Raw genomic sequence first — 11,959 nt, 5'->3', positions numbered from 1 at the left:
AGAAGCGGGACAAAGGCCTGTTGCGCGCGGGGTGCTGGGCGAGCGCCGGGTCCTGGGGGCGCCGGGGACTGGGCCTGGACCGCCAGCAGACCTGGGGGGCTGGGACTTGGGCTCTTGGGGCGCTTTGGAGAGATGCAGGGGCTGCAGAGCAGAGGGGATCACGCGGTGTCACCTGGGAAAGAAAGTTTGGAAGCTGTTGTCTTGGATGCTGAGTGATGGGGGAGAGGAGAGCAACTGCCCACTTCCACACCGAGACACCCGCCGCCGCTTTCTGGTCTCAGTTCGGCAGGCAGGTGATCCTACCAAGTCTTGACCGTTCACTTTTAAGTCCGAGCACGTCCGTGAACGCGCCTTAGCAGGCAAGAAGGGTGCCTGCCGGGGCAGGGGCGCTTTCCTCCTCCGGCGCCTTCAGGAGTGGCCTTGCTTCCCTCGGGCGCTAAATCGAGAAACCACGGGCTGTGAACTATCAACAGTTGTTGGAGACACGTAGTTCTTCTCCAGTTTAGGCAGTCCTCACCAGTTGTTAACATTTAAATAAACGCTCGTGCAATAAGGGGAGGGAGAAGAATTACTTGGGTGAACTAACACCCCCCTTGTTCCGAATACAAATTAGGTTGACCTTCTTCCAGGATCTCAGGAGAAAGCAGCTGATAAAAATCCGGACTGCGTTATTGCTATTGGGGCGACACCCATGAGATCTGGGACGCAGCCCGAGCCTGGTGGAAACTCCTGTTGTACATGATCGGTGTGGGAGTGGGGCTCCCTGCTCCTCGGGGTTCCTTAAAACTCAATGGAGCTTGAGGGCCCATTTGCACGTGTGGGTGGGGTCGGGGAAGGGCCCGTGTCTGGATAATCTTACGTGGCTCTGGGAGTTAACACCTTGGAAGGAGTTGGGCTTAAAGTTGAAGTCAGCTGTGCCAAAAGTCATGCCATGTCTTGATACCTGTTGAAGGTGCTTGTTTCGATGCAAGGTGTGTTTCAGTAAAAAGGAGAACCTTCAAAGCAAGGCTTATCCAGAAGTATGTTAGCAAGGAGCTGATGGAAGTAGGGGTGAGGGTGGGGTTGGGAGGAGCGGAGAAGAAACTTAGAAGGTGCCCTGGGGACATCAGACTTACTGGTGAAAGGGTTTGTGTTGATAATGTGGCCCTACTGCATTTGAAGAAATGGTTGGAGTTATTCTATTTCCTCCTCCCCCAGTTAAATAAAGTTAAGAGATCGTGTGCCTGGTTTTCCTGTTCTTGAACTTGGAAGAAAGCATTTTCCCAAGGTAATTAATATGGTTCTCAGCTTTTTTACACCAACAGTTTATCCAGGTAGATGGGGGGTTGTGGGTGCACTTTTCAGTCTGTGTAATAAGTGCCAAAGTGCTCATTAGTGTGTCTGAGAACACTGCAGCCCAGGTCTAGGCTGTTTAATTATCTCAGGATCACTTGCACATCTTCTCTGGTTGATCCCTTAGGATTTAGTCCACCAGGCATTATTCATGCATAACTCCCAAGAAACCCAAGGAATTTGTTTCTCATGGGCTCACCACGAAGGGGTTCATGCACTCCTGTCTTGTTCTGTTGCCTGCTTTGAACCAAGCTCGCTGGGGCTGTTCATTTTGCAGAAATTTTGATAGGGAAGAGGTTAAATTTCCTTTGACCAGAAGGTTGTGGTTAGGGTTGTGGGACTTGGAAGTGCTTAGCATTTGCCTGTACAAGAGTGTAAGTCTTAAACTATTATGTGATTAGGTTTGTTTTGCTGTAACAGGTTCTGTGACTCAGGAAAATGCCTCCTTGCTGGAGAGTATTCCTCCAGCTTTGTCCACTTTAATGATTTGCTTTAAGAATTAGCATGGTTTCCAGGCTCAATGTCCTGGGCCACACATTCCTTAGAAAACTTGTTTCCATCTTTCTAAACGGTGTCTAAAACATTTAGCTTCATAAACTTTGATACTGAGGCTTTCTATCTTAGTGTTTCTAGTGGGCACAAGAATGCCTAATTGTATAATTGTCAGTGTGTGTCCTGGGGCTTTAAGTTTACCCTCCCCTCCTTTGTTTGCCAGGGGAGTTAATTCATTCTGCCAAACATTTGCCGGTAGAGATGAGAGCTGTGCTTCTATTTCGAAGACTAAGGTGCCCAACTAGACGAGAGCTGCCTTGATGTCTGGTCTGGAAATAGATGATGGTTGTTTTTACATCTGACAGTTTTCAAAGTGGCTTTTCCATAAAATTAGTAGTGGCTTAGTAAACTGGCAGCATCCTTTTATGAAATATAGATATTTTTAGGCAGTGGGACAGAGGAGAGGGACTTCTATTGAGTGATGGAGCATGGCATATGTCTCTGAGGCTCATAAAGTCAGAGTCAGATAGGCAGAGTTGGAAAAGGGAGACGTTCCTAGGTTACTAAGCATGGTGAAACAATATTTGATTACCTGGATTTTCCATTCCGCCTTTCCATTTAGATCAGTTGATGCATGAAAATATTTAGCTAGTAAATTTTAAAACATAATTATGTATATGAGGCATCCTTGTCCACAAAAGCTTTCTTTCTGGAAGTAAAATGCTGTAGATTTAGATTTTCTACATCTGGATGCATACATAATGAGGATGAGATGCAGAAATGTTCATTTCTCTCTTTTTTAACATATTAGTGTGGCTTGAGTGAAAAGCTCACGGAGCGAGTTTGTTTCAACATCCAACACTTATACACACTGTGCTGCGTGACATTCCTTGCAAGTTCCTCAAAGTATCCATACCCATCCCAGTTCTTCCTTGGGCTCCTTGTTTCCATTCGTCCTGTGTGTACTGTCCCTCTTGCCTTCTGAGCTTGATTGGGCCCAGTTCTACCCTTTTCCTCTTATATGGTGGATGGTTCTCAAGAGCATGGTCCTCAGGAGTGTGATTGCCCCCTGTCCAGGTCTATTTCGTATTTGACTCAAAGGGTAGGTGCAATTCCAGGTCTGAAGGGTGTCAGAGCCATGCTGTTGTCAGGTGCCATGGAGTCCGTTTCGGCCTCCAGCACCAAACCCCGCCAGGTCCAGCGTCATCCTCACAATTGCTCTTAAGTTTCAACCCATTGCTGCAGCCACTGTGTCAATCCATCTTGTCCAGGACATTCCTCTTTGCGGATGCCCCTCACTTTACCGAGCATGATGTTGTTCTCAGACGAGGTCTTTCCATCCTCGCATCTAAGGAGCATTCTGGCTATACTTCTTCCAAGACAAATGTTCGTTCTCTTGGTAGCCTGTGGTACTTTCACTGTTTTTTGACACCACCAGAGTTCAGATGCATCAGTTCTTCTTCAGTCTTCCTTATTCAATGTCCACCTTTCACATGCAGATGAGGCGATGGAAAATCCCATGACTTGGGTCAGGTACACATTGGCCCTCAAAGTACCACCTTACAGAGGTCTCTAGCAGCAGATATATCCAATTTGAGAGCCACACGGTCTACCAGTCTCTGTAAGATGAGTCATTCTGCTCTTTCATGACTTTGAATTTGGTTCCACAGTCTCCTCCCTCTCTAGCCAGGGCCTTCTATGGTGATCCAGATCAGAGTAGCCCATAATAGGAACCAGGCCCTGGTCTCAGGGGAGTGGAGAATGTGGTTCATGTGCTCTATTGGAGTAACTTCCCGTGAGCCTTTTGTTGTCTTCATTCTTTGCTCCCCACAGGGAGAGACCAATAGGTGCATTTTAGATGGTCCCTCAGCAACTTTTAAGACCTCAGTCCCTATGCACCCCAGTAGGACAGAGTGGACTGTGTTTTTTTCTTAGCGGACTGTGTTTTTGCCAACTGGCATAGATGATCCCAGAGACTATGCTTTTAAGCCTCAAATCCAATGAGTCATGTTTGGTTATGGCTAACAAGTTTTCATAACTTTCCTCCCTGCGTGGTATCCTATATACCTGGGGTATTTGCAGCATATTTAGAAATATCCTCTGCCAAACCTGTATATACTCACAGGAGTACTGCCGTTCATCATCGCTCAGCTGTTCAGCTCACATACCCAGGTTTACATCCGCTTGTGCATCCTTCCTTAGTACTGTTGATGTGGGGTTGCGTGTGTCATTAGTATTTATCAAAAGAACAGTGGTGGCAGAGTGAATTACTTGTTTACAAACTTGGTGTTTATAAAAATGGAAACAATAGTCCTTAGTCCCCTGGGAACTTATTCTATCAAATGAGTTGAGAAGTTAATGCAAAGCCACCCACCTAAATTTAAAGCATCAAAATGTACAGCTATTGATGGGCAGAGGGTTGGGGCCAAAGTGGCCCCCCAGAGAAGGTCTTGAATGGACTGGAGGCTTATGTTCCCTCACACTTTTCCTTGGGAACTGCCAGAAGAAAATTCTCACCCAACCTTCCAAGGCGCAGGCACTCCTGAAAGCTGCCCTCTGCTGGAAGCCTTACTTTCCTTGGCTGAATGACAGGGAAACCTTGTCTAGCAGATTGACTAAGAGATTCACAGGATACACCTTCATTTTGCCCCATACCTCCCCACTCCATAATTCCATGGGTGAACAGTCTTGAGCAGTCCCTGACAATGCAGACATTGTCTGTAAATGGCATTGTCTCTTACTTGGACTTCTGTGACCCAGGAAAATTAGAAAAGCCATGCCCTGAAAAGACCAGTTAGCAGATAGATCTGGTTCAGATCTGGTTCAGGTCCCTTTGAGGGATTATTTCTATACTCTCTTCAAGTAAACATTTGCAGGAAGCTGGCCACCTTCATACAGATGGTACTTTAAACATATGTGGGGGCTTGAGAAGACACAGCTTTTTCATCCAACTTCTGATCCGGCAGAGCCAGACATTTGGATTATTTGATCTTCGTGAGTTTCCAAAGGAGAACCTGCTGGTGCAGCGGTTACGTGCTGGCTGCTAGCTAAAAGATGGGCAGTTTGAACCCATCAGCCCTTCCATGGGAGAAAAATGTGTCCGTCTACTTCGGTAAAGATCACAGCCTTGGGAACCCTGTGGTGCAGTTCTGTGCTGTTCTCCAGGGTCACTATGAATTGGAATTGACTGGACAGCAGGAACAGTTTCTAAAAGCCTATGTTGATTTCTAAAAGTGAATAAACTTGTATTAAAGTCTGGTGACTTTCTGAGCCCCAGAGGCATGTTCATCAAGATGCACAGTGTTTCAGAATCCAGACTTCCTGGAGCAATGGAAACTGAATCCACCTCCCGCAAAAATGGTTACCCTGGGATACTCTTTAAACCTTAAATTACAAATTTCCCCTAAATTCTTCTTAAACCAAACAATTGCTGATCCTGATTCATAAAGAATGTCTGCCTTGAGCATTCTACCTTCTGCCATTCCCTTCAGTTCTTCTTCCGAGAGGGTGAAAGCCACTTTTCCAAAGGATTCTGAGGGCAAAGCACGACGACTAAACACGGGGAGCACTATGATTGTAACATCATTGATTCAGTGAGAATTGCCCAATAGAGGATCTCAGACCCACCTCACCAGGGGCATGATGTTCTTTTAAAAGAGCATGCATCACTATGTAGGAGCTATATAGAGCTATACACAGAACGATATAGGAGCCCTGGAAGCATAGTGGGTTACGCCTTGGGCTACCCACTGCAAGATCAGCAATTCAATCAAAGCCTCCAGCCGTTCTTTGGGAGACAGATGAGGCTTTCTACTCCTTGTAAAGATGCACAGTCTCAGAAACAAACTCACAAGGGGTGGCAGGACAGAAGGGGGGGGTGGGAAGTTCTATCCTATAGGGTCTCTATGAGTCAGAATCAACTCGATTGTAGTGAATTCAAATGAGATCTGTATAAGAAGCCCTGGTGGCATTGTGGGGTAGACACTGGGTTGCTAACACCAAGGTCAGCAGTTCAAACCTACCAGCTGCTGTATGGGAGAAAGAGCCAACTGTTCGCTCCTGTAAAGATTTTCAGCCCTGGAAACCCTATATGGTTGGAATCGACTAGATGGCAGTGTTTGGCTTGTCTTTGATCCATGTAGGATCTAATTGACAACAGTAACTTGAAGAGCCTCTCAGAAAAGGGGGGTTCGAATGTTTGCACAACTTGGAGAGTGCAATCAATGTCACTCACTTGTACCTATAGAAATTGTCCGTTTATGCCTTGTTGTGTGTATTTCCAACAATAAATAAAGATGCAACAAGCAGAACAAGCTCTATCACAGGAATAAATGAATGATTTCCTTGCTGTCAAGTGGATTCCAACCCAGTGTTGCAGAGCACAGAGCACACCTGCCACATCAGGTTTCCTGGTCCTCGTCTTTGCAGACTCAGCTCACCAGGTCATTTTTCCGCAGCACCACTAGGTGGGTTCAAGTTGCCAGTCTGTAGGTCAGTGTCAACTGCAAAACATTTGCGCCACCTAGAGTCTTATAAATGAATGACTAGAAGTTAGGTCATACATGGAACGGTACTTCACATTAACAGAAGCGAATGCCTTTGGAGTATCTGAAAAGTATTTCTAAGGGGCCAGATGTGCACCCTGTCTTATTGGTGTAGTAGTCCTTCCTCAGAGGCAGCAGATTTATACCCTTGGCTAAAGGACCAGAATTTAAGTTGTAAGTCCTCTGAATTAAGAACGTTTCATTATATGGGATACTCTTTTGCATTCTCAGACAGCAACCTGTGGGAGCCACGTGACCTCTGGGGCCCTCAGTGCATCATCATCTGTTATTTTGCTGAACATCAGACGTGCGTCCTCTGGGGAGAAACCAGAGTCAAGCCATGGCTAGTGCGGGGCCCTAGCTGACTGCTCACGTTCCAGGACAGACTTGTTCCCGTTGTGCCCTACACCGTAACACTCAAACTGGGTTGTAAATACCTTGTCTATTTTTGATAGGCTGAAAAATAGAACGCATGCCATGGTGTGCTTAAAGGGCATTGGAAGAATAATAATAACAGACAGGGATTTACTGCAGGCAACACACTTGTTAAGTTTGCTGGAGAGGGGGGTTGATTAAGAAAAGCCTCCCAGATAGATTTTTTTTAAATGGAGTCAACCTAGTTTCAAGTTTTTTCCTCCCCTTGATAGCAGACTACTTCGGTTTGGGGATACATGGGTAAAGTCCCAGGCAGTTGCTCCTGGCACGATTTTAGTGCAGTAGATAGTTCGGTGAAGGTGTGCCTGACCCAAGCCTTGGTATATTCAGTCACCTTGTAGGCGTGCAAAAGCTGAAAAAGCAACAGGGAAGACTGAATCACATGGATACCTGCGAACTGCAGCATTTATGAAGAATAGTCACGATATCATGGACTGCCAGAAGAACGAACATATTTATGTGGGAAGAAGTATAAGCAGAATGTTCCTGAGGCATGCAGATGGCACGACTTAGTCTCGAGTACTTTGGGCATGTTATCAGGAAGGATCAGATCCTGGTCAAGGTCAGTGAGACAGAGGAAGACCACCAGCAAGATAGATCGACACAGAGGCTGTGACCATGGGCTCAAACATAGGAGTGATTGTGAAGTGGAACAGGCTGGCATTGTTGGGTTCTATGCCCAGAGGGTCACTATGGGCCGGAATCAACTCAGTGGCACTTAGTAACACCGGGTAAAAAATTCTGTACTCCAAAGATCACGATCCCAGTTACATATAAATGTAAGATTTAGACATCTGCGCCTTATACCCCAGCTGTCTTGTTTTTCATACACATTGAAAATATTACATACAGCTTATGGGAAGTACATAGTATAATACTATTTCATCTCCTCCTCTTTCTCTCTCCCAAGAATCGTGTTTTAAAAACGGGAACATGTGTCAGCTTAGACTTCTTCTTAAAGATAAGATGCGCTAAAACTTGGCTTCGCGTCTCTGCCGCGCAGTGTTAGCAGGCATTAACATTCTTGGCCTAAGTTGAGGGTGGGGATAGTGCAGAGGAGGCCAAGATACAGCCATGTGGGAGAGGCATGATTCCTCTGAGTACATGTCATGCTTGGTAAGGGTTCTGGCAAGAGTGCGGCATTTAGTCACCTAGACAGCTTCTTAGCTAGAGATAAGGCAGCCCACTCCATAGAGAAGGCCTAAAACTGGCTCTTCACTTGGCAATAAGGATAACCAGGCCCAGAGCCATCCCTAGAAAATCTCCTAAATGATCATCATCACCACCCCGATTCCACCTCCACAGTCTCCCTCTGCAAAGAGAGCACTGCTAACATGACTTTCCCCTTCCTCATCTGCTTGCAGGCAGTGAGTGGCAACGGTCTCACTTTCCGTGCCTGAGACCTGGGTTTGATTCCTAGCCAATGCCCGTCAGGCGCAGCTGCGTCCTGTGCTGCAGTGCAGGCTTGCACGTTGCTCTGAGGCTGCACAGCTCCAGAGGAAGGTATGGCCTGGGATGGAGTAGGAAATCCCGGGGATCCATTGTCAGAAGTCGGACAGTGGAAAAATCCCTATGGAGTTCAATGGGTAGAACTACAACTAATCAGAGTTGGTGCAGACCACATTTTCGTCTGTTGTGCAGAAGGTCGGCCTGAGTTGGGGGCTGGCTCACTAGTAGCTAACAGCAACGCTAGTTTCTGTCATACCCCCAACCTACATGTGCACCCCATTCAGAGAAAAATAACCACCTTTATTGCCTCCCTACCAGAGGCCCCGTATTAGAGAGATGGAAAAGGCAGAATTTCAAGGAAATAGGAAGTTGCTTTTTCAGAACCACGTTCCCTTCCCTGCTGGTGTAGTGGTTACACGTTGGGCTGCCATCCACATCGTTGGCAGTTCGAAACCTCCGTGGCCCATAGGGATCATCTTGAATCAGTATTGACTTGATGGCAGTGAGTTTGTTTTCTGGAGTTCTCCAAGATAGAACTAGGGTCAGTGTAAGACATGACAAAATAATGATTTATAAATTATCAAGGGTTCATGAGGGAGGGGGAACAGGGAGGGAGGGGGAGAATGAGGACCTGATGCCAGGGTCTTATGTGGAGAGCAAATGTTTTGAGAATGATGAGGGCAATGAATGTACAATTATACAATTGATGTATGTATGGATTGTGATAAAAGTTGTATAAGCCCCCAAAAAAATGATTAAAGAGAAGAACTAGGGTCAAAGACAGGTAAAAAAAAAATCCCAGAGATGGATGGTACAGCCCCCAATTTAGAAATATAGTATGTGGAGATTGGGAATCATGGGTTGGCATCCTCACCCGGACTAGATGAGATCAGTGGACATTTCTAGATTTATGAAAAAGAAGAGGAAGCGCAAGAAGAAGGGTGAAAAAAATATCCCCAGAGGTTTCCAGTACAGAAAGAGAGTAAGAATAATAAACCAAGTTTCTCTTTGGCTCTTGCTGTGTCCCTTACCTCTTGAGAATGATCCCCCTTGTATTAGCCTGGGTTCTCTAGAGACGCAAAACCAAAGATGTTTGTATGTGTATGTATGTGAAATGCATTTACGTCAAGAAGTGGCCCAGGCGGTTGTGGGTAAATCCAGTCTGGTTTAAACCACGCGTCGTGTGGTAAGCTAGAGGTTTCTCCTGCCGCACACAGCTGGAAAGCTGCAGAGCCAGGAGCAGGAAGATGAAACAGGAAGACCCTAGACTGATGGTGCAAATTCTGATCAGTCACGGTGGGCAGTCTGCTGATAGTGACTGGGATTGACAGGCACGATGGCAGGATGTCCGCAAACCAGATGTGGGACCCCGATCCAGCAGAAGTGACCAGTTGTCTCACAGAGTCCGAGCAGAAGGGAGCAGGCCACACCCAAGGAGTCTGTCTTCCAGTTGCCTCAAGGCTGTGAGCTGATGGAGGAGGCTGCACGCCATCCCAGGGGCGAGGTGCTCACAGAGTGGCCCGCATGGTTAGATCCCATCACGGAGTTGATTACGTTGTGTTAGATCACATCGTACAGAGAGGATTCCTGCCAAAATACTCAGAACCCTGGCCCAGCCAAATTGGCACAAAGCCTCATGTTCACACCTCCCTTGTCCTTTTGGGAGCCTTGATGGTTAGTGTCCCCTCTTCAATGTACTACCCGACCCGCCAAGTCAGCTTCTCTTGAACTTCAAGATTCAGAGCCAACGGACACTTAAATGTTTGTGACACTCCACGTATTGAGTACCTCAGTCTCTGATAGCTGGCATTTACTACATTAGTACAGAAGCTACAACCGACTGTTTTGCACATTAGCTCCGGTGTCGTTCCGGAGCCCAGATCCCCACCCACAGAACTAGCCAAACTAGCCGTTAGCTAGTCCCCCTACCACAGCCACAGCTGCCACGCCTCCTGTGAAAGAGGGGGCCGAGGCAGGCTCTGAGGGAGCCCCTTTGAGTTGCCTCAGGTCTTCAGAAGAGGGGTGAGTAAGGTTCCTGCTGCTGCTCCCCTTACTCCAGTGTTCAGGGCGACCAGGGCCTGGAACAGGAAGGGGGTGGGGGCGGGTTTTGTTAGGTTTCATCCAGTCAGCTCCCGCGCATAGAGATCCTATATAAAACAGAACCAAACACTGCTCCGCCCTGCGCCCTCCTCACAGTTGTTCTTAACTTTGAGCTCATTTTGCAGCCTCTATCCCAATCCATCTCTTTGAGGGCCCAGGCTCCTCTTTTCAGTAACTATGGTCAAATTCTAAGTCTCGAGTTCTAAGCCCCAGAAGGCCCAGAGCAAAGGATTTGTTTCCTTAGGATCCTCCCTGGCCTGCAGGGGGCAGCAAATAACTGTGGCTATATAGGATGTGCAGGTGGGCGTGTTGGCAACCCCTGCCTAGCCTTTTGACCCTGGCACCCGCCAGTGATGCCAACTATGCCTCTAGCCCAGCCTCCAGGCCCCAGGTTGCTGGCGTTGCAGCCCAATGGCCAGGCCTTGGGGTCTGGAGCACAGTGGTGCTGGGGCAGAACCGTTACAAGGTTCCAGTCTCCGTGGCCACCTCCAGACCCCCTCCTTTTCCTTCCCCTCCCCACATAGCTGGCTTTTGCATGTAGACCTGGTCTTTGGAGTCTAATTATGTATGTAAGTGAAGAGGGGGTACACTTCCAACTTTTTCCCCCTCTTCTTTTTTCATATGGGATGACTGATCCAGGTTTTTAAACAGGCTTCCATCCTCAGACTTACATACTGCCCTTCACCCCTTCCTCAAGACACCCCCCCACCCCCACCCCCGCTGAACTACGTGTAATTCCTGAAAGGCTACAAACGGTCGCATGCATGTCCCTGTGCCCTTGCGCCCTTGCTATTCATTGCTTCATTCAAGGAGTGCTGACGGTGCTGTGGGTTTAGTAGGATTGGGCTGCTAACTGCAGCGCTCCTCATTCCAACACACCAGTTGCTCCATGGGAGAAAGACAAGTTTGTCTGGTCCCATAAAGAAGGACAGTTTCAGAACCCCCTTGTGGATCAGCTCCACTCTGTCATATAGGGTGCACCTGAATCAGGGTCGACTCAATGACAGCATGTTCATTCATTCATTCATTCATTCATTCATTCATCCATTAATGGAAGCACTCAATATATATATATTTTTTCAAGTGTCTTGAGTACTCCATATATTTTTATTGAGTGCCAACATAGACCCAGCTTCAAGACATTTCTACGAGCTGGGCACACCTGGATAAGAGATCAATAGTAACAGTACAATGGATAAGTGGTGTAACAGGAGAACTTTAGATGTTTGCACAAGGATCTTGATAGCATAACGCATCATCTAAAGCAGGAAGGAATATAAGATGCTACTTTATAACTAAATTTGTAATAGTAAAGATTGTTCTAAATTCAAAGCAAAAACCACTGAAGGGCTCATACTCGCTTCTGATCATGACCACCGTTTAGCAGTGTAGGATCCTTGTGTGTGTACCTTGATGACTTGGTAAACTGTGCAATCTGAATCTACGTGTGCAATGAGCACATGGATCCGAGCATTTCCCAAGTACTTGCTGTAATGAGGACGGGAGGGAAGCAGAAGAGAAAGAGTGGGTACGAGAGGTGAAGGGAGAGAATGAAGATGTTTAGATCAAGTACTAAAGAGGCTCCGCATTCTGTGGAAGTGGGGGCT

At 47.0% G+C, this 11,959-nt stretch overlaps 1 protein-coding gene across 1 annotated transcript in view; it reads left to right on the top strand.

Annotated features, from left to right (window-relative positions):
• Positions 1–11,959, top strand: part of PRSS23 (serine protease 23) — a 23,280-nt gene that overhangs the window by 9,502 nt on the left and 1,819 nt on the right. The gene's annotated exons all lie outside the window — the stretch shown is intronic.

The sequence above is a fragment of the Echinops telfairi genome, unplaced genomic scaffold (genome assembly GCF_000313985.2).
Source record: "Echinops telfairi isolate 266 unplaced genomic scaffold, ASM31398v2 ScPeMD7_1713;HRSCAF=2227, whole genome shotgun sequence".
Classification (NCBI taxonomy): Eukaryota; Metazoa; Chordata; class Mammalia; order Afrosoricida; family Tenrecidae; genus Echinops; species Echinops telfairi.
The sequence above is the reverse complement of the archived record's forward strand: the minus strand, read 5'-3'. Positions and strand labels throughout refer to the sequence as shown.